The sequence below is a fragment of the Mytilus trossulus genome, chromosome 13 (assembly GCF_036588685.1).
Source record: "Mytilus trossulus isolate FHL-02 chromosome 13, PNRI_Mtr1.1.1.hap1, whole genome shotgun sequence".
NCBI classification, from domain to species: Eukaryota; Metazoa; Mollusca; class Bivalvia; order Mytilida; family Mytilidae; genus Mytilus; species Mytilus trossulus.
Window position 1 is genome coordinate 39,180,219 of NC_086385.1, and position 24,785 is coordinate 39,205,003.

Below are 24,785 nucleotides of genomic sequence, written 5' to 3' on the forward strand. Positions count from 1 at the left end.
AACTACGTTGTTTTTGCGATCAGTATTCTAGAAACTATTCAAACAAAAATGATCAGCAAGACAAGATCTACAAACAAGTTAATATTTCCGATATAATACATGTAAGTAGACTTTTCAGAGTAATGATGGACCTTTACTGACGGACGACTTTTCATCTTCTCTTGTGTTTTTGGTTGAAACTAGAGAAGGTAGAGAGATTTTTATCATGAACTTTTTAAGTCTACAATGTTGAAGAGTTCTCATTGTTGAACACATCTACCTAGAGCAGAAGAATGTCACGTGGTCTTTATAGCATTTTTGGGTTTTAGCTGTCAATGTTGTGTATTTCCAAAACTGTTTGCTATTGTCTTTGATATATAGCTCCTATTCTATTGTCAAGATAGTTGTTGTGTGATTTTATTTGTACCTCAGTCGTTATTCATTTTCATAGTTCTTTCCATTTTACCCCTTATGTTCTGTTCATATAATTATTTCTTCCGTTTCCGTCTCCGTTCAGTTTTCCGTTTCCGCCGTACAAATTATTCATATTCAAGATAGAACAGTCTTTTTTAATTGGATATATACGTTGAAGTTACACGCCATTATTTCGACAGCCCATTAGTCCGACACCCATTTGTCCGACACCTCATTAGTCCGACAACCCAATAGTCCAACAACTCATTGCTCCGAAAGCCAAATACCCCGACGACCCATAAGTCCGACACTTATCAAGTCAAGTATCAGGGTATACGTATCGGGGTAAAATAAAAAGTGTCTGTCTGTATTATTACGTTGATGTAATAACATACTTCAAGAAATAACTCCGTTCATATTACATACGACTAAGGTAATTCGATTACTTTCTGCATGCTCAATTCAAAATCTATATATAGATTAGAACAGAAAAGAGAGGCTCCCACATGGTACCCCCTCAGGTCGCAAGGTCGCTTATAAATTCGTCGCAAGGTCGCGAGGTCGTTTTTAAGGGAAATGTACAGGTCGCAGGTCGTTTTTTCCAACATAGAGGCCGGATGTCGTTTTTATATTTAAAGGGTCTATTTAAGTCATTGATGTGCCCTTGGGCTGGGTTGTTCTTGTTTTGTTTGAGGCCATCAAGAGATGGTCGTCTGTAAGCGAGAAGCTCCTGCTCTATTGAAGTTCGTGTTGTCAGCTCTAGATTTATATTTTGTGTGGCATTTAATGATTAATATGTGATGTCTTCGTGCCATTAACCCATATCCGTTCTTTTCCATATTGAGACCAAAAACAGGACTTGAACTTTTCGATTTTTCAGAACAGTAGTTTCAACCAAACATTCAGTATATCACTAATCCAAACCAATATTCATATTGAGCAAGTTCCCAAAATCACCGGGGATGTAGAGCTGGATTTACCTACTGATACTTTGAACACGATCTATAGACTGATGGCAACAAGGAAATGTCTTGAAGACAGATGTGTCCCGCTCGGCACTCATGTCCATTTTATATTGGACTCCCCAATTTTTACACAGTTGTTAGTCAGGCCATGCTATGATAAATACAAAGTACGGTTCAAATTTTCATGAAGATTCGACTTAGGGGACGACCATTAGATATCCTGGGGTGGGGGGGGGGGGGGGAGTATTTTTTTTTTGTAAACTAACAGGAAAGTTTATTCATTTTCTGCACTATTGAAGCAAGATTTTTCATTTTCATTAAAGCAAGGAACTGATGGTTCATTTTCACAACTTTATTTGTAATATTCGAAAACATCAAATTTTTAAATGATTTATTTATTAAATAATACATGTATAGTCAATTCACTATGTACCATTTAATCATCATCGTCTGCAGAAATGAATCTTTTATATTCCCAACTGCATATGCATGTATTTCATACGTACATAGAATTTTTTTGTTGTTGTAACTTGCTTCTTTTAAAAGTATTGGCCAAGATATTTCGCCGAGCGGAGCGAGGCAACATTTTTTAAGGCGTTTTGGAGCCACTGAAGGCCCAAGAAGCTATAGAACAAATGATGCAAATTCATGCTTTCTGGGTGTCCTGAAGACCCTTTCATAATTTGAAAATGCAAGTTTTGTTTTAATATTTTTTTACTATATTTTGGTCTCAAAGCAAAATGTATAAATTCAGTGACTTTCTAGAGAATACACAAAAAGACCAAGGTGCATGATTAAGCAAAATTGGAATTCACATAGTTAAGTCTGTGGCTGCTATTTTTTTAAACTCATGATCAAGTTCATAACAAAATTACTAGATTAAAAAAGGAATGCAACAGAATGCAGAAGGGCAATCAACGAACAAAAGACAAATAAATAAGAAACATTGATCCTGAAACTGAAAAAATAAGAAACATTGATTCTGAAAAATCAGGGCTATGTCTGAGTGAAAACAGAACTTGCTTCTTGCAAGGCATTCGCCGTGAACACAATTTGATATGGAGACAAGCGTTTCGTTTTGAAATTTCCTACATGAGGCATTTGTCTCAATGTAGTTACGGCCCTGTTAGAATAAAAGTGAGGTAATGTTTCCTGAGACAATATATCTCAAGTTAAAAGAAACCAATTTTCAGACATTTCAAGTATATTTAAGAAATATTTATACTTTTATTGTTAAAAAAAATTGTGAAGTGTTTCCCGATTTTTTTTGGGGTAAAAAGATGAATTTATGAAGAATCTTGTGCCATCTCATACTTTCGATAAACCCTGCCGAGTTATTTATTTACAATACATTGCAAGTCAGGTAATTTATTTTCAAACAACCACAGAACAAACCATTTATTTTTGTGATTATCAAGGCTGAGTTATTTATTTTCAAAATCCTCTCTTTTTTAAGAAACAAGGCATAGTACGATTCTAGCACGCCCTTGTCGTCCTCATCACACTCTCCATACGACCTGACTACTTTCATACTACGACCATCATTCTCATTGTCATTTGCACATAAAAATATTACATATCCAGGTTTTGTTTGTCTGTATGTAGTTCTTGTCCCTTTTTTCTAATGGCTCAACCATATAATAGATTATACCGTTGGTTTTCCCGTTTGAATGTGTTCTTTCAGTTTGACATTTTGGTGGCATGAATGTATAATTGTTTCCAAGAAATCTATGTACATGTATTATTCAGAAATAGAAGGAATGGAAGGTTGTTGATATGGAACACGAGTTTGGCGTTATTACAGATAACAGAGTAAGATCGCGGTATGAACGTATGTAATAATCGCAGTAAAAGCGTTGTAAGATCGTGTTGCAATCGCATAACTCGTGGTATGGTCGTAGTGAGAACGTGATGAGCGTAGAAAGATCTTGATAAGCGTAGAGATCGCAAAATGAGCGGAGAACGAGGTCTAATCGTAGCGGGATCGTTGTAGAAGCGTATTAATGAGGACGTAGAAGCATATCGTGAAAGCAACGAAAATTTACATTTCAAGCCGCTCATACCGCGACCTCACCACGATCTGAATTTATTTTTGATCGCGGCGAGCGGAGGGCGATCGTGGTCTAGTAGGACTAGGGCTTAAACAAATGGGAACAAACGATATAAATCTTTGATCCGTTCTGAAGTTTTCATCTGGATACCACTATGGGACGGTACTACAGATGAAAGTATGGACGGACATCAAACCATCATGCCATGTAAAACTTCTCTACTGTGTGTAGTGGGGTATAATACAGACTACAGTAGACAAAATTGTGACTGAGATGGCCGGAAAAACAGTATGGCTGATCATGGTTGGTGGGACCAACAGTTAGCAGTTTATGTTTAATAACAGACATGTAATTTGGGCATTTTATTTCATCAGATCGGTCCGATGACGCAAGCCGATTGTTCATCCCGATCTAGTTCTACATGTGGGAAGAACGTACAGTCTTGGGGGAAGGGGGGAATAGGTAGCCTGGGGTCCTGACTAATCTTCTCAGTATAGCCAGGCGTGTATCAATGTACTGCCTGTCAATGATTGGTTAATACTAATTTTGTCCTCAATGTTTGTTTTACATCTGTATCCAATCAATTCTTGTTTAACATCAATTAGTAACTAGAGGCTCTCAAGAGCCTGTGTCGCTCACCTGTTACTGTATTTACTGATGTCGGTCATCTTGGTTGGTAGGTGGGGTCATTATACACTTTTTTTAAATAGATACCCTAGTAATGATTGTGGCCAAGTTTGTTTAAATTTGGCCCATAGTTTCAGAAAGGAAGATTTTTGTACAAGTTACAAAAATGACGAAAAGTTGTTCAATATTGACTATAAAGGGCAATAACTCCTAACGGGGTCCTCTTATAATTTTGATCATGTTGACTTATTTGTAGATCTTACTTTGCTGAACAGTATTGCTGTTTACAGTTTATCTCTATCTATAATAGTATTCAAGATAATAACCAAAAACTGCAAAATTTCCTTAAAATTAACAATTTTAGGGCAGCAACCCAACAACGAGTTGTCGGAAGCATCTGAAAATTTGTGAGGGGAAAGATCTTATTCTGATGGACATTTAAATCTTGAAAGATTTGCCCTAAATGTCTTAGTTTCAAAGATATAATTCAAAAACTGCATTTTACCGCTATGTTCTAATTTTAGCCATGTCGGCCATTTTGTTTGGTAGGCGGGGTCATCGGACACATTTTTTAAACTATATACCACAATGATAATTGTGGCCAAGTTTGGTTAAATTTGGCCATGTAGTTTCAGAGAAGAAGATTTTTGTACAAGTTACAAAAAATGACGAAAAGTTGTTAAAAATTGACTATAAAGGGCAATAACTCCTTAAGGGGTTGACTGACAATTTTGGTCATGTTGACTTATTTGTAGGTCTTACTTTGCTGAACATTATTGCTGTTTACAGTTTATCTCTATCTATAATAGTATTCAAGATAATAGCCAAAAACTGCAAAATTTCCTTAAAATAACCAATTCAGGGGCAGCAACCCAACAACAAGTTGTCCAATTCGTCTGAATATTTCAGGGCAGATAGATCTTGACCTGATCAACAGTTTTACCCCATGTCAGATTTGCTCTAAATGTTTTGGTTTCAAAGATATAAGCCAAAATATACATTTTACCCCTGTGTTCTATTTTTAGCCATGGCGGCCATCTTGGTTGGATGGCCAGGTCACCGGACACATTTTTAAAACTAGATACCCAAAGGATGATTGTGGCCAAGTTTGGTTAAATTTGGCCCAGTAGTTTCAGAGGAGAAGATTTTTGTAAAAGTTTACGGACGACGGACGACGGACGACAGACGACGGACGCAGGACGACGGACGACGGACGCCAAGTGATGAGAAAAGCTCACTTGACCTTTCAGGTCAGGTGAGCTAAAAATTAGACTGTAATAATTTTTCTTTATGAATTGATGTATAGTGTTATCATATCTAATTAGTAGTATGATGATAATTAGTAAGCAGAAAAGGGTTAATTCTTATCAGCAATCGCCTGGTGAGAAAGTTAAAAGTTTAAAATTTCACATGTCCAAGGTGTCAATTGGAATCCAATTGCGCTGGTTTACATCAAACATCAAAAATTTATGCAAAGATTTATTCAGCCTCACTTTAGATTCAGAGTCAAATGGGTATTTGTTCCCCACCCGGCCATAACGACGCGCAGCTAGATTGGGCCGGATCCCAGGCTAGGGAATAGGCTGAGACAGAGAACCAGTAATCGCGCGCAATTTTGCAGATCTGTCAGATAACAGAAGTAGCGACAAAGAACCACATAGGAAAACATCGCGATAAAAATGGCAAGGTCGCAGGTCGTTTTTAGAAGGCCCTCAGGTCGGAAGTCGCCTCTAAAAAGCCCGGAGGTCGGAGGTCGTTTTTTACCCTGCGGGAGCCTCAAAAGAATATTTCATTTTCCAAATTACAGGGTCTATAAAGAGCAAACAAATTAAGACCAACTAGTGATGGTGCGAGCTACTGATGATACCCTGTCAAATATCTTGGTAGACAGGAAGTTGTTGTGTTGTGATTCTAAAATAGCACCACACAGTATAACTGACTTATATAAACCTTGATACAAAAGTTCAGAAATCATTGTATTGTAGTTTTTAAAATTTAACGAAAATTTACAACTTGGCTCTCATGTAAAAAGTGTTCGGTAAACATAAAGTTGTTGAGAATGCATCACACGATATTCAAAAGACTTTATCCACATTCGGAACCTAAATATTTGCGGCTGCTTTGTCTCGCTTTAGGGACATAAATCATAGGCTCATAGTAGGACTAGGGCTTACAACAAAAACACAAACAGCATATCGGCTCTGAGCAGATGGTGAATTGCTTTAAGTATAAGAAAAGTACGTAGAATTCATAGAAGATTCAGACTTTTACAAAAATTCGAACAAATATATAATAAATGATCTATTTGAATAAATTTATTCCCTTTTTATTTAAAATCACAATTCATTGAATAGAGAAGCACAAGGTTGATGTGCTTCTGACCAGTTTTTCTTATTCTATGTCGATTATTTGTTTTATTTTCAAAATTCAAGTGTACGCCCGGGCGTTTTGACGTAAACGTACATGTAGCTACGCGCATGAGGATTGAACTCCAAAAGAGAGGACTGTACTCTCTTGTATATGAATAATTTGCATGAAGACACACGGTTACTTATAGAAAACTAAAGGAGGACTGAAGTCCTAACGAGAGGACCGTACTCTCTTGTGTATGAATAATTTGCATGAAGACAGACGATTTGGATTACATATAAAAAAAAATTGAAGGAGGACTGCACTCAAAAAGAGAGGACTGCATTCTCTAGTATATATGAATAATTTGCATGAAGACCGGCATGGTTACATATATATGTATATAGAGAATAATACATGGCAAAATCCGTATCATATGTCGTATCATCCCGAGACATCAATATCAGCCCGAGGGCCTTTATAGGCCCGAGAATTTAGAAAGAATTTAGAAAGAATTTAGAAAATATATGAAGCCACACTGGAATGAGTAGCGATAATATAGGATTCTTCTTAAAGCATTTTTTAACATTTGTAATGTAAAACTTTGAAGTTTTTTAATGTTTGCAATTCTTAGAATTAATATATTTATTGTTAATTATTTCTGAAACTTTTCATAAAACGTTGTTTATCTACTGTACTGTGATACGAACTTTTTTTTAACTCACAGTGATACATTTTTTTTTTTCGTTAAACATCTTTTTGATTTTTGAAGAAATATCAAACATAATTTGATGTAAGCTATTTATTTTCTTTTACTTAAAAATATATGATAAATAGATTATTACATGTCATTTTTCATAGGGTCCATGGTATCAGCCCACGACCCATATCAAGCCCTCGGGCTTAAGCCCTCTGGCTTGATATGGGAGTCTAGAGCTCATACCAGGGCCATATGGAAAATGTCATGTAATAATCTATAAATATATCAAGAGGAGGACTGCACTTCTAAAGAGAAGGTGCACTCTCTAGTATATAAATAATTTGCATGAGGACGCATGATTACTTATAAATATATTGAAAGGAGGACTGCACTCCAAAGACTGTGCTCTCTTGTATATGCCACTTAAATCCTCTATGGGTATATTTATTTGAATCATTTTTTTATGTAGGGTTTGTAGAACATTAAGAGTAGATTTTAGTAATTATCTAAACTAGGCTTTTTTTTATGAAGTTAAGAATGTATTTTTTTCAGTGATCTGAATTTATGAATTTATTTAATGCGGGGTTCACACATTGCCGATTTTTGCTCCCGTTTGAGATCAGACAGCAATACGACACGAAAAGTGAAAAAGTCGGATTAGTATCCTCAATTATCTGGAATGTCCTATCATTGTCTGAACGCAGTCGTTTTAGTTCGTAACAGATTCCTACGGGTCGGGAAGGGTCCGAATAGTTCGGCCAAGCATCCCGACAGTAAGGTGCGTCCCGTAACATTCGGGGCAACTCAGCCGATTTTGTCTAGTCGGATTACAATCGTGGCTATGTCGTGACAGATTCTGCTGTATCGGATCGAATTCCGAACAATGTCTTGTGTATTCTGGACGGTGTCCTGTGGAACGGAAATGATCTGGAGTAATTTTTCATAGCTTTTTTTCTGCCGATTGAGTCCAGATTGCATCCAGGTCTTGTTGATTGCGAACCGTTTTTGCCGAAACCGTTCCGAAACCGTCCCGTTATTAATACGAAATTCGTCAATGATACCCACGTCGGAGTCCCGACAATTACAGAATACAATACGACTGAGACCAGACAAAGCCGTTTGCAATGCGATGGAGCGGACCGTGATAGGATTACGTTCCGACAGTACCTGATCATCCAGAATATGCCGACAGTTTTCGAACGGATAACTTCCGTCAGTGTCGGTTCACTGTCTGGTCACTGTCTGATCTCAGTCGGATTACATTCGGTAAAGCCGGAACGGAATCGTGAAAGACTCGGTCGAATTTTACCCGGCGAAAAATACAAATCGGATTAGAAGCGGATTCAGAACGGGATTATCGGGACTAATTCGCTTTGAAACGGTTGAATATCGACGTTTCCTGAACACTATCTGATTGTTGTCGTGATCAAATTTTTTTTTTTACAGATTTAAATTTAAGTTTGAATTTCCATCCACGATTCACAGGATCTTGATCAGACTTTTAATAAATTTCAATCGGGAATGGTCCTGTCAAGGACGGTAGTAAACATCGTGAATGTGTGACCCCAGCTTAATGAATAATGTGAACAAGTCCAAATCTTTGTGTTCTTGAAATTTTATAACAAATTGACAACATATTGTTGGGTTACCGACCCTGTAATGATGATTATTTTTACAGTTTCAATTATTGTCTTGAATTTATTTACAGGTAAAGTGAAATTGGAAACAGTAAAAAAAAATCAACAATTAAAATTTACTTAAAAGTAAGAATGACCGAAATTGTCAACCATCTTTTATAAGAGTTATTGCCCTTTTAAGAAGATATTTAGATAATTTTTGGGTGTAATCCTAGTTTTTACAATTATTTGTGTAGCTTATTTGCAAAATTTCAGTGATTTATAATATTATTTTTTTTATGTCAGTTGGTTTAGATGCAGGAGATGCCAGTCAAAATGAAAGTTACAGTAAAGATGGAGGTAAACAAATTTATGCTTTTTTGTCAATTTTGCAGTGATTTCAATTGTATTGATTAATATTACCAGAGTTCCTTGAAAACTTTTTAGCTCACCTTTCCCTAAATATAATTAGACCGTTGGTTTTCCCTTTTGAATGGTTTTACATCAGTAATTTTGGGGCCCTATATAGCTTGTTGTTCGATGTGAGCCAAGGTTCCGTGTTGAAGGCCATGACCTATAATGGTTTATTTTTATTAATTTTTATTTGGATGGAGAGTTGTCTCATTGGCACTCACACCACATCATCCTATATCTATTAAGTTATTGCAATAACTTGGTGTCTTTTGTCGCTTCTGTTGTCCGTCCTTCAGTGTAGACTATTTCAAAGATCTTTTACTCTCAAACCACTTAACCAATAAGCTGAATAATTTTTAATTTATTCGCTTATAGCCCGGGGTCTTTGCATCGGAACTTAACACATTTACTTTTAATATACCAGTTGTTGGCATGGCAAGGGTTATGTTCTTCTCATATATGTTATGATGGTATGATAATTGTGTGCAGTGGAAATGCACAAGTTCTCAAGTTCAAACTGACATAACATTTATTTTTTATTTTATAGAACATTCTACTTATTCCAAGCAATCATATTTTCTTTTCTTTTGACTTTGATGTATGCCCCATGAATTATTTCTTAAATATATTGAAAGGAGGACTGCACTCACTTGTATATGAATAATTTAAATGAAAACGCATGGTTACCTATATATATTCAAAGGAGGACTGCACTCATAAAGAGAGGACTGCAATCTCTATTATGAATAATTTGGATGAAGACGCATGCTTTCATATATATATTTAAAGAAGGACTGCATTCCAGAAGAGGGGACTGTACTCTCTAGGTATGAATATTTTGCATGAAGACGCATGGTAACTAATATATATATTTATACATTGGACCATATATAACCGGTGATACATTGGATGTACCCTTTATACATTGGATATATCTGGTGAACATGACGTGTACAGCTAATACATTAGGCATACTCCCTGTAAATGTCGTATACAGGGCGTTTACTTTGTGCACAATATTGGTGAGTACATTGAACCATATACAACCGGTGATACATGGCCTATACACTTTTATACATCAGACATACACCCTGTACTTGTCGTATACGCAGTATACAGGGCGTTTACTTTGTGTACAATACTTGATGTGTATGTTGGACCATATATAACCGGTGATACATTGGAAGTACTTGGTTTACATGGCGTGTACACTTTATGCATTGTGTATATTCGGTGTACGCGTAATACATGGTTACACGCCATTATTTCGACAGCCCATTAGTCCGACAGCCCAAATGGTCCGACAACCCATTAGTCCGACAACCCAAAAGTCCGACAACCCATTACTCCGACAGCCCAAAACTCCGACAACCCATAAGTCCGACACTGATGGTATCAGGGGAAAATAAAATGTGTCTGTCTGTATTATTACGTTTAGATATGTAATATTTTAACATATTTTAAGAAATAATCCCGTATATATAACATGAGGCTAAGGTAGTTCGAATACTTTCTATATATACTCAATTCGAAATCTGTATATATATAGAATAAAACAGAAAAGAATATGTCATTTTCCAAATTAAAGGATCTTAAAGAGCATACATGTATAAATCAAGAACAACCATTGGTGGTACGAGCTACTGATGACAACCCCGCCCAAACATTTCGGTAGACAGGAAAAAGCATCACACAGTATAACTGACTTATAAAAATATTGAAATCAAATTTCAGAAATAATTTCTTGTAGTTCCTGAGTAAAATGTGACGACAGTTTTCAACTTGGCTGTCACATGTAATGCGTAATCAATTTGAAAAAGTATCACACGCCACAGCCGACTTCAATTAACCTTTCAGAAATCCTTGTAATGTAGTTCATGAAAAAAGATGGAACGAAAATATTTATGGGACGGACGGACAAACTGACGGATGGACGGTTAGACGATACGACAGACAGAGGTAAAACAGTCTACCCCACTTTTTCGAAGCGGCGGTCTAATGATTGGGTCAACATTCATGACATTAAAACATTACAATACTAATACGATATAATTATCTTTATAGCCCTATAAGCCTCGGTCACAATCGGAGCCAAGACAAAATAGAAAAAAACCCAACTAACACATGGATATCAAATTACAGTCAGTATCAAGACATGTAATCCATAATCGTCAAAAGAACTAACAAATTGAATGTAATCATCATTTCCCCCCATAATAGTAAAGCTTTCTTGTGTTAACAAAATTTATCTTATTTATCTGACTTTTTAAAGTTCTTACATGTGCTAGAAATATGGTGAAAGAGTTCCACCCTCAAATTATTATGAAGTGAGCATTCGATTGAAAAATAACTCCCATCCTCAACTTTGTCAGCTGTACAAAACGATTGTTTTAGTATCGAGCATTTCCAATTCTTAATGTAATGGAAGAGCACTGATTGTGAATTAACATATGACCTACCTTTCTTAAAATCAATAATATTTAAATATTTTTCTTCTTCTTGAAAAATGTTTTAAATGAAAAACAAATGTCAAGTTTCCAACAAAACACATAATGTACTATGTTTTTAAAATTAGACAATATGACAAAGACACAAGCAGGACAAGAATGTCACACATTGTCTTAGATTTTTTACTTTATTAAATAGAGAGGGTCTGTATACTAGTATATCAATGACCACTATGGATCGATTAGTAAACTTAGAATCGAAAGTAAATACGCTATATTTATATAGTAATGAATGTTCATGATATACAGATAAGCGCTAAAAATAGTCATGTGAAGTTTTGATACCTTTTCTGAAATTCTCCAGTCATTAAATCTTTTACAAAATTCATTGATTACAAAAGAAAGAAGATGTGGTATGATTGCCATGTTGAAGCAACTCTCCACAAGAGACCAATATGTCACAGATATTAACAATTATAGCTTACCGTACGACCTTCAACAACGAACAAAGCCCTTCCGCATACTTAGCTTTCAAAGACCCCGAACTGACAATGTAAAACAATTCAAACCAGGAAACTAGCGACCTTATTTATGTACAGAAATATGAACGAAAAACAAATATGTAACACATAAACAAACAACAACCACCGAATTACAGGCTCCTTACTTGAATGTTCATAACATACTAAATGTATGTTCATATTGAAATTGATAGAAAACCAAAAAATGGGATAATTGGAAATAAAGGAGGAGGGATAAAAAAAAAAGTATTTTCCTGTCCTCAATAACCTATGACTTATGATACTTTTTTTGCTCCAGTCATTCAATATTTTAAAAAATTCATCCAACAACACTTTACATACTTTAAACTACGCTCTGAATGCCCGCGATTTCGCGGGTGTGTTCTAGTATTTATTTTATATGTAGTTAATAGTGGGGAAAACATCAATCCCCTGATACGCGAAAAGGGGGAGCCGAAGATCTAGTTTAAAAGTCTTAGATGCATGATTTTTTTATTAGTTGTTAGTGGCTATGAACTAAAGTGCTTTCTGATAACTCCGAATACTCTCAGATATGTTCCTAGTGTCTTTTTGTTGTCGGGATGTACATGTTCCCATGCAGCCACATTCACTTGTTTTATTGTCCATCTGATGAGTTTAGCCTTTTTCAACTGATTTTTATAGTTCGTTCTTATGTTGAACTGTAATACCACTGTCCCAGGTTAGGGGAGGGTTGGGATCCCGCTATCATGTTTAACCCCGCCACATTATTTATGTATCTGCCTGTCCCAAGTCAGGAGCCTGTTATTCAGTGGTTGTCGTTTGTTTATGTGTTACATATTTGTTTTTCGTTCATTTTTTATACAAATAAGGCCTTTAGTTTTCTCGTTTGAATTGTTTTACATTGTCATATCGGGGCCTTTTTTAGTGGACTATGCGGTATGGGCTTTGCTCGTTGTTGAAGGCGTACGGTGACCTATAGTTGTTAATGTCTGTGTCATGTTGGTCTCTTGTGAATGGTTGTGTTATTTGCAATCATACCACATCTTCTTTTTTATAAAGAAGGTAGATCGAGACACACATGCGAACAAATAGTGAACTAGAACAGCACATACTGATAGTGGACACACAAACAACGAAATATTAAGATAGATAAAGTACCTTTACACTTAAAACGAATATGGGAAGTGGGTAAAGACTGAGCAGTTGCCATTAGCATTTGTATTAACTCCAATATACTGAGACAAATATCCCGCATGGAAAAAGTAATTGTAATCAAGACGGACAACCACACATATCATAAAGAACGGAGTTGGTCTTTTTAAAGAAAATTTACCAATACACATAAGAAAAACGCATTGTCGGAATAATGGGCTGTCGGAGTAATGGGTTGTCGGAATAATGGGCTGTCGGAGTAATGGGCTGTCGAAATGGTGGGCTGTCGGAGTAATGGGCTGTCGGAATAATGGTTGTCGGACTAATGGGATGTCACCGTAATACATAAGGCATAAACCCTGTACATGTCGTATACAGGGCGTTTACTTCGTGCACAATATTTGGTGTGTACATTGGACCATATATAACCGGTGATACATTGAATGTACTTGGTTTACATTTCCTATACACTTTATACATTGGGTATATTTGGTGTACCTGGCTGCGACTGCAGAGGTCGCAATTTAAACAAAATTTAATGTGATTAGTTTGGACACAATATCTAAAATTGATGCAGCTCTGATACAGAATTTCACGAAACCTTTTCAGATAATAACTTAAGGACATACTTTATAGTTATGCATATCGACGGGAAATTGCGATTCAATTTTTTTTCTAGGAGTTACGCCCCTTTGAACTTATATACTTTAATGTACTACTGCAACAGTTTGTCATCGCAACTCCTCTCAAATCACACAACAGAATTTCAAGAAACCTTTTCAGATAATAAGGACATACTATGTAGTTGTGCATATTGACTGGAAATTGCGATTCAATTTTTTTTCTAGGAGTTACGCCCCTTTGAACTTATTTGCTTCAATGTACTACTGCAACAGTTTGTCATTGCAACTCCTCTCAAACCACACAACAGAATTTCACAAAACCTTTTCAGATAATAAGGACATACTTTGTAGTTGTGCATATTGACGGGAAATTTCGATTCAATTTTTTTCTAGGAGTAACGCCCCTTTGAACTTATTTGCTTCAATGTACTACTGCAACAGTTTGTCATCGCAACTCCTCTCAAACCACAAAACAGAATTTCACAAAACCTTTTCAGATAATAAGAACATACTCCACGTCCCCACATGTCATTGGAGAAATTAAATAAGTGTAAGAAAAATAAATTGTATAAGAAAAATTAATTTCCTGCCAATATGCACATCTTAATAGTATGTCCTTATTATCTACAAAATTTCATGAAATTCTGTTGTGTGGTTTCAGAGGAGTTAAGATGACAAACTGTTGCAGAAGTACATTGAGGCAAATAAGTTCAAAAGGGAATCGCAATTTCCCGTTGATCTGCACAACTACATAGTATGTCCTTATTATCTGAACAGGTTTCGTGAAATTCTGTTGTGTGGTTTGAGAGGAGTTGCGATGACAAGAAACAGGACTGACGGACGGACTGACGAGTCAAAAACATTATACCCTCCGCAACTCGTTGCGTGGGGTATAATAAGGGGAGAAATTTGATTGGTTAACTTCCAATGATGGTTATTTTCTTATATGCAATGGAATGTGATGTGAAACTTTTTCTATAGAACTGGACAGGATAAAACTTTACTCATGCCAAGTATTTCTTTATTTGAAACAAAGATAAATTCTGCACAATTTTTTGAAAAGTGCAAATTTAACAAAGACTAATAGGGGAAAATCAATGGTGGTATTACACCTAGAGCCTTTTTTCATAGTTTTTTCCATGAATTGTTGCTTGTGCTAAAAAATCTCAATTCCGTCCAGCAAGATTTGCAAGGATTGATGGTTTTTCTCCTCCATGTTGCTGTGCAAATTTCTCTAGATGCTGTTAACCTTGATTTGCTGGCTAAAAATCATTTCAAAATAACACTTCTTGTCAAAAAGCCTCATCTGTTGAATTTTCTTTTCTTTGTTTACATCAACCTTAAATGTGAACAAATAGTATAGCATTTATATTTAATATACTTGTCCGTGTAGGCCTTTGTAGGGAATAATGTTAAAATACCAATTTCGCTGCACCAGATGTGCAGATCAACAAATAGTTTTCATCAGTGATGTTTGAGGCCAAATTATTACCATGCAAAAAACATATATATTTTTTCTACCATGCATGACAAACATGTACATTTACAAATGTAATTTTAATACAATGGCATGCATTATCAATAAAATACTTTTTGGGGTTCTTTTTGTAAGGTATCCCTCTTTTCATTCACATTGACAAATGTAATTTTAATACAATGGCATGCATTATCAATAAAATACTTTTTGGGGTTCTTTTTGTAAGGTATCCCTCTTTTCATTCACATTTATAACTTCATGTACAAAAAAATAATAAAGACAAAGTATAAAAGAGACTTTAATCAGTGCGGGGCCACTAGGATATTTGCCCACTTTGCACCAGCACTATGATGATTTCCTAGGCAGGGAATCGAACCCTGGTACACTGAAAAAGTCTCATAAATATACAATGATTATAATGGTAGCACAAATTTTTTGGGCAATATATACAATGGTTTACTTGAATGATCTGTTTGATATTCTAAAAACTTGGATCATAATTTCAAAAATCTAAAATTTGAAAACTTTTTAATAACTTTAATTAATAATCTAATTGATTTAAATTTTATACAAACCCGACTATACACAAGTTACTGTAAATTCATTTGCATTTTTTCCCCATTTAACCATATGCTCCGCAGTGCCCAGCTTTATATGACCGCAGAGGTCCAACCATGAACAGTTGGGGCAAGTATTAACACAACAATTAAGCTTGATATAGCTCTGAATTTGGATTGTGATTAAATAGTTGACACAACATAGGTTTCTATCACAGAATGAATTTTGTCTAAGATCTTAAACTTCGAAACTTCGAAACTTCAAAATTTTAAATTATGGTCCAATACCCACAATCTAATTACATGGTTAGATTCAGCATATCATAGAACCCCAAAATTCAATTTCTGATGAAATCAAATAACGTACAATTTTACACCCTTTAGATGTTTCGATCTCAATGTGGAGCAATTTAATTCTAACCGGGCCAAAATATTAAAAATCTAAATACATGGTTAGATTCAGCATATTGAAAAACCCCATACATGTATATTCTATTTTTGTTGAAGTTAAAGTGACATCCAGCGCATAATGAACATGATGAAGTCCAAAATCAACACTTGTATTAACTATAAAGTTCTAAAAACATCTTAAACCCTTGAAAAACACCCTATAAAATTACAAGATTTATTTTGTTCTATTGTCATTCTCTTACCCAGTTCAAACCCTACCTTTGATAAACATCATTCTCCCATCAACTTTTTTTATGCAGACACCACTGTATTGATCTGAATCATGCATCTGATGAGTAAAAACCCCTACAAAAGAGTTTTAAATGTTTTTTTATTTTTGTGCTTTAACACCACTATCTCAGGTTAGAGAGAGGGTTTAAAATTTGGATCCATCAAATATGTTTAACCTAACTGCAGTTATACTATATGCACAATATGCCTGTCCCGACTCAGTATCTTTAGTGGTTGTACATGTAGCTTGTTAATCTTTTTATATTAGACTGGCAATAAGTTCGTCCTACCTGAATTGTTTCACATTAGTACTCATTGGGGCTTGAATGGAGTGTTGTCTTATTGGTAACGATAACACATCTTTTTGTGATTATATTCATGTACAATGTTATCAGATTATAACATGGTATTTTTCATATCGCATGTATTATCAGCCCTAGGTGCAATATCAGCCCAAAAGCCGCATGGCTCAAGGGCTGATATTGACCCAGGGCTGATAATACATGCGATAAGAAAAATGACATGTTATGATCTTTTTATCATATGCTTCAACAATGGAGAATAATAACGGCTAAAATCATAATTAATCATTTTACGTGGTTACCAGATAGAGTTCAAAGAGTGAAAAGATTACGGAAGTCGGACTCATAATTAAGTTCATTCGATATGAATACTTTCGATCATCTGCTCAACAGAGAAGAAAAATATTTTGTTATAGATGAATCGACAAAATATATAATTAAACAATATACATAATTAACATTGTTTGGAGGTCAACTTTTTTAAGCAACTTTCTAAATTAATATGTTTGAAACTGTTTTAAAAATGCAATTATTTTTAATAATTTGTTTGTTTCTTTTTTTTCTAATTATTTTACACAATATATTCTCAAGTATCCAAATATTGTTTTGTACACTTCTTTGTAAATTGATGTGTTTTCACTGAAAACGTTGCATTGAGGTGTATTTTCCGGAATTTTCCGAGTATCACCGGAATGCCATGCGATAATGTTACGGAAAGGCATGCGATAACAATCGAAGCAAATGATAAACTTTTCATATCAGCCCGCCAAGCACCAATCGAAAAATATGGAATTTACGTTAATTAAATGCTATTATCACACAGTAAAAATGATATGTTATTTAGTCTGAGTATATGATAAATATATATATTTCATGTATTTTTGATCTTATTACATTACCTTTGTGTTAAATCAAATCAGAAGAGGGGGACTTGAAAGTACATGTAATCCATGGCTAACAAAGATGCAGCAATATGGATGATTTTGAAAATTAAGCATGGGATCATGTTAAATGGCAATATTTACAATTGTATCTACACTCTTGTCAGAGTCTGTATAAGAATTGTGAAAGTATAAAAAATGAAGTAAGGCTACTCTATTCTGACATGATATTGGGGGATTATCTAAAAATAATATATATTAAGAAATACTTTATCATGTTTATTGTAGTTTTAACATTGGTAGGCATTATAATATATTCATGATTATTTTTGCACAAGCAAAAGTGAAGGACCAGTTTAAAGTTCACAAAATGGTGTCTTGCATTTTGTCAAAATTGAAAAACAAAGAATTTAGTATTTCCATCAATTTTGTTCATTAAACATAGTAAAATGATGTCCATCTATAATAAAGCAGGTGTAATGGATAATCAGCAGTACCAAGAAATACTTACAAAGGTTTTGTTGAAAAAAAGTACGATGATTTTTACTAGTTCACATTTTAGAAAGATTTAAATAACCATAAATTGAAAGACTGCAAACTTCTATGAAATATGTTGAAGTTCTTCTATCAAAATAAAATCTATTCGATATTAAAGATTTTTTTCATTCTCAGAGTGCATCTTACAATTCAAAGTAGTAGATAGATTTGATAAGAACACATATTCTTCTATTTGTCTTTTAGTTTCTAAGCAAAAGGGATCTGCAAAATGATATTATTATCTCGCAATTTCAACAAATACATTACTATTTACTTTACCTAAGATGGGATGAATTAGATGCACTCAACATTTGTTTTTGGATTTGATATATATTTTGTAATAAAAGTGTTTAGGCCTGTCTTTCGTTTTTGTTAAAATGCTTTTTCCATATGGGTTTTTGTGTTTCTGTATTACATATGACGTAGCTCTGTACTTATACATTCTGTCAGAGAGTTACTTTTCTATGAATATGTTCTATGACTTGTTTTTTTACTGTTACGAATCACAGTTAATGACTAAACTCAACAAAGACCCATCGAAATTTATTTGATAAATTCAACAACACTTACATGACTTACCGTTATCTTGATGATATTTTTTCATTAAATAATCAAGAATTTTCTCAATATACTGCTGAAATTTACCCTAAGGATCTTACTTTAAATAAATCAAATTTATTCGGTAATAACTGTCCTTTCCTGGATTTAGATATTTCGGTTTTAAACAGGAAACTACACTCTAAAATTTACAACACAAGAGACGACTTTTCTTTCCCTATTGTTATTTTTTTCATTTTTAAATGGTGATGTTCCTTTGGCACCATCTTACCGTGTTTATATTTCACAACTTGTTTGTTATGCCCATGTCTGTTATGACGTTTTTAATTTTAACGAACGCAACCTATGTATTACTGGTAAATTATTAAAACCAGGGATATCATGGATATCTTTACCATAAATTACTTAAAACCTTTACTGAATTTTTCCATAGACATGATAGATATAAAGATTTGTTTTGAAGCTTGATTGTACCTGTAGCAAACTTATTTCATACCGGATAGCACATCCTCATTTTTACGGAAATGTTGTCAACAGTGCCCAGAAATTTAGAAATGATCCATGTAAACTTGTCGCTCCCTTAAATAACTTATTCTAAAAGGTTACCAATTCAACACTGTAATAAGATCATTGAACATTGTTTTATTGGTATAAATATTGATTTTGATATCAGTAGATTAAAAGATTAACTAAATATTACTGGTATGTTATATACATACATGTATACATATTCATGGATCTACAATCTGTCGATACCTGTAACTTGGCATTGCACAAGGTCATGTTTTTCTCTGGCTGTTTAAGACGTCTTTACACTAAATCCATTGGATGTTGGATGTGTACAGATTGATTGTTTAGTCTTAGTTGCATGATTTTTTATTAGTTGTTAATGGCTTTGAACTAGCTGTGTCAGATAACTGTGAGTACTCTCGAGCTCACATCTGTTCATTGTGTCTTTTTGTGTCGGGATGTTTAAGTACCCAGCCACGTCCACTTGTATTTTTTGTCTATCTGACAAGTTAATAAAATTGAGAATGGAAATGGAGAATGTGTCAAAGAGACAACAACCTGACCTTGGATAAAAACAACAGCAGAAGCTCACCAACAGGTCTTCATGGTCTTCACTGTATCGAAAAATTCCCGCACCCAGAGGTGTCCTTCAGCTGGCCCCTAAAAAAATATATATACTAGTTCAGTGATAATGAATGCCATACTAATTTCCAAATTGTACACAAGATCTAAAATTAAAATGATACAAGACTTGGGATAGGCGCAAAAATGTGGCGGGGTTTAACATGTTTGTGAGATCTAAACCCTCCCCCTATACCTCTAGCCCATGTAGAAAAGTAAACGCATAACAATACGTAAGCCTTTATCAACTGATTTTTATAGGTCCTTCTTATGTTGTACTGTTATACCACTGTCCCAGCTGGTTAGGGGAGGGTTGGGATCCGGCTTACACGTTTAACCCCGCCACATTATTTATGTACAAAAAATGTATGTACCTGTACCAAGTCAGGAGCCTGTAATTCAGTAGTTCGTTTGTCTATGTGTTATATGTACATGTACATGTACATATTTGTTTTTCATTAATTTTTTTACATAAATAAGGCCGTTATTTTTCTCCTTTGGATTGATTTACATTGTCTTTTCTTGGCCTTTTATAGCTGACTATGCAGTATGGGCTTTGCTCATTGTTGAAGGCCGTACGATTACCTACAATGTATAGTTGTTAATGTTTGTGTCATTTTGATCTTTTGTGGATAGTTGTCTCATTGGCAATAATATCACATCTTCTTTTTTATATGGCATCATTTAACTAGAGGCTTTAAAGAGCCTGTGTCGCTCACCTTGTTCTATGTGCATATTAATTAAAGGACACAGATGGATTCATGAGCAAATAGTGTTTTGGTGATGCGATGTGTTTGAAGATCTTACTTTATTGAACATTCTTGCTACTTACAATTTTCTCTATCTTTAATAAACTTGGCCCTTTCCAAAAATTACTGTTAATTTAAAAGTTATCATGTACATATTTTTAAATTACTGTACAATATCTAAGATACAAGGTATACAGAAAAAGGAAAACAATTTTGGACATTGAACGAGTTACCAAGGCAACAAATCATGACTTAATTTGCATCATGTGCATAATTTGTAAAATTTCTTGATTTTCTTTGTTGTTCTTCAAATTTTTAAGTATATTTTAGATTGAAAAGGAAGTGCCAACCTAAGAAACAACTTTGGTGATATTTTGTTAATAGCATAAAAGTTGTAATAAAGCATCTGTTAAATTATTATGATTATTTTGTTGTTTCTTGGCTGATATGTTTTCACAACAGATACATTGTATAAAGATAGCAAACTGTATAAACTCTGTATTTTTCATCGTTTTTGTGAAAACAGTATATATAATACCTAATTGTGACGTCATCACATAAAAATCTTCATGTTTTTCATGTTTTTGTTGATATTTCTTGATCCTAATATGCATTTTTAAACAGTATGTGCCAATTTGAAAAAAGTTATTTAAAATTTGTTTTGGCCTTAACCAGGCCGAGGTATTTCTTAGTACTGCTGATTATCAATTTCACCTGCTTTATTATAGATGGACATCATTTTACTATGTTTAATAAACCCTACGTATACTAATTTACCCAACTTACCGAATTAAAGCAAGACAATCATAAGTCATGTAAGTATCTGAGATGTTCCTTAATGTTTAGAATAAAAAGATTGACGTGAGGGTAATGCTCTGAGCCATCGGTATAAGTCTACAGATTGCTCTAAAGCAATTGTATACCAAAAATTGTTGAAAATTGACTATAAAGGTCAATAACTTCTTTAGGGGTCACTTGACCATTTTAGTCATGCTGACTGATTTGTAGATCTTACTTTGCTGAACATTATTGCTTTTACAGGCTATCTCTATCTATGATACTTTTCAAGATAATAACCAAAAACGGCAAAATTTCCTTAAAATTACTAATTCAGCCCAGGGGCAACCCAACAACCAGGTGTCAGATTCCCCTGAATATTTCAGGACAGATAAATCTTAGCTTGATAAACAATTTTAACCGTGTCAGATTTACTCATAAAAGCTTTGGTTTCAGAGTTAAAAGCCAAAATCTACATTTTCCCCTTATGTTCTATTTTTAGCTATGGTGCCCATCTTGGTTGGTTGCCCGGGTCAATGGACACATTTCTTAAACAAGATACCCTAATGATGATTGTGGCCAAGTTTGGTTAGATTTTTGTAAATTAAAAATTTTTGTAAATTAAAAATTAAAAGTTAATAATATATGTAAACATGGTTAAAGACAATGGACGATGAAGACTGACGTGAAAAGATGAGAAAAGCTCACTTGGCCCTATGGGCCAGGTAAGCAAATCAGACATGGAGTCTATCCATGCTAAAATTTTACAAACATGCCTATCGGAAACACTTGCAATATTGGAAAAATCATGGTGTATGCAATTTTATCCCCACCAACATGACCAATGCAATGTCTAAAGGGAAACAAACAGGAAGAAACCTATCAAAAAATCAACAGACCATTTATACAGCCACCAGTTGAAAGAAGATCAGGCTGACAAAATATTATTTGTACGAAAAGAAAATTCGCAAAAGAATCCATCTACCATTTTGTCTTACATGTCTTAGTACTAACACGAATAAATAGAACAATTTTTTTTATACAAAGAAGGGCTGCAAGGTATGTGACAACTGCTAGACATGATGGACTCCCTACAATAACTAAGAAAGGAAACCAGACTTGTTATGTTTTACAAAAATGACAGAAACATGTTTGAAAATATATATCATGAATATCTGAAGAAGCCATTTGCGCCAAGGAATAAATGAATAAACAGAAAAAACATAATGTACATCTAAAACTTAAAAGACAACCAAGTAACACACTCGCATATGCATATTGATGTCCTTCATGCCACAGATCCTTGAGTTTAAGTTGTACATTGTATATCATAAGAAGACCATAAGAATGATCCAGGGGAGGATCCAGCAATTTAAAAAAAAGGGGGGGGGGGTATTCCAACAATAATTATGTCCCCATTTAAAGCTTCAAACTCCCCTGGATCCGCCAATGTGATCTACCACCAGATATGCAACAGGCAGACAGACACCAGACGGCTGATGCATCCAAAAGGTCAAAGTGGCAATTTTTAAAGCTCAAATTTCACAAGTATATCAATTTCACTGGATCTCATCACCTGACTAAACAATCGTCTTGTTAAACAGAAAACAAATATAAAATATCTTAAATCTTTGACTTGTTGAAGAAGGAGTATATTTCTTTATTTACATGCATGATTTATAATTTAAATATCCGACAAAACAGTCAGAAGCAAGCTTCCGTACAACCAACATGCATGAGTAACGAATAAACAATAAAAAGATAAAAAAAAAACCTTTTTTCTTCAATCCATCAAAAATACATCTATCTGCAACAATACGTTAAAATTCAGTTGAAAGATTGACATATAAAATAATGATTATATAACGGAACGATTTTACCTGCAAGCTGCCATTTTGTCCTATTTAATCGAAGCGAATGAATCCAAAGGTGTTCCGAATAAGATCTTCGAAAGAATATATGTGAAATTTCAGACGTGCTACTCATATATATGTCGAATATTTTTTCTATTTCTTACAATTTCTTGGAGAAAATTAATCGAAAACTGCAGAAAGTTCCCACCAATTTACTCAAATAATAATATAAGTGATATATATCAGTTTTTTTGGTGGAAAACCAAAAAAGGCGAATTAGCCCAAACGCCCGTTTATAACTCCAGCTAGATATGCACTTTACAGACGGTCATATTTCATAAACCGATAATTGTTCAAATAGTTGTCCGATTTAAATGTTTGGAAGCGTTTTGGGGAGATATTATCTAGCTGTATATCATATTAAAACCACAAAATGATAACATTAACATAACAGGTTGAAATTAGTACAAACCTTTGGGCGAATTTTTTTCAATTACCCCAAAGAATTTATTACCCCAAAGGTACCAATTTTACATATAAACGGACACCAACAATCTATATTTCGATTATATATATATATATATATATATATATATATATATATATATAAGTGCCTATAAATAGCAGCACATGACATCTATTGAAGTGTGGTTTAATCAGTACAGAGATTAATTCAATTTCACAAATAAAATCATGGATTGCTTAACAATGTAATTTTAACACACTATTTGGTATGTATATATAAGAATGTTTAAAATATTTATAAAATGATGAAAAATAAACGCAATATTTCGCTAGACTAACTAGCTTTATCAAGCGTGCATCGATCAAGGTGAAATCGGATGTAGATGATAAGAAACTTTTGCAGTTCTATGTATATGTTGTACTTAAATTTAGCTGCCTTAAAATTATTACATAATATGGATGAAGTTCAAAATTTTACAAAATTGGTACTTGAAGTAAGCAACGTCCAATTGCCAATATTACTGGATAAAAGGGACGATGCTGTGTATTAAATTATTCTTTATCTTTCCTGTATCTTTTTTCGTCTTTTTCGTTAAGACCATCAGGTTCTAAGGTGTGGAATTAGTGGATCAAAAGTTTTCTCTTCTCCTTCTTGCAGTGGTGTCCCACTCGGTGTTGACTTCTATTATTTGAAAAGTAGCATTTTCAAAAGGATGTTTCATTGAACGGAGATGCCTTGTGTGGGGACAGTTTTTGTTGGTTTTGTACCATAAACGGTGGTTATTCAGCCGAATATCAAATTTGTTCATTGTTTCTCCCACATACTGAATGCCACAAGTGTCAAATGTTAATATATAAATTGTGTTCTCCGTTTTACCGTTAGAATTTGAGTAGATGGTATCATATTGTTTAGTAACGGAGCTGATGAAAGAACTGCTTGCATTGACAGCTTTACAACACAAACAATTCCTTCGATC

At 34.3% G+C, this 24,785-nt stretch overlaps 1 long non-coding RNA gene across 3 annotated transcripts; it reads right to left on the reverse strand.

Annotated features, from left to right (window-relative positions):
• Window positions 1-14,809: 14,809 nt before the first annotated feature.
• Window positions 14,810-23,869, reverse strand: LOC134694806 (uncharacterized). 3 transcript variants are annotated; one of them, XR_010102614.1, is made up of 3 exons: window positions 23,371-23,869; window positions 16,544-16,630; window positions 14,810-15,179 (listed from the first exon to the last, which is right to left on the reverse strand). It is a non-coding gene; the product is annotated as an uncharacterized LOC134694806 (long non-coding RNA). The 3 variants fall into 3 exon arrangements; XR_010102615.1 differs by lacking the exon at window positions 23,371-23,869 and adding an exon at window positions 19,907-19,948; XR_010102613.1 differs by lacking the exon at window positions 23,371-23,869 and adding an exon at window positions 19,553-19,896.
• Window positions 23,870-24,785: the final 916 nt, after the last annotated feature.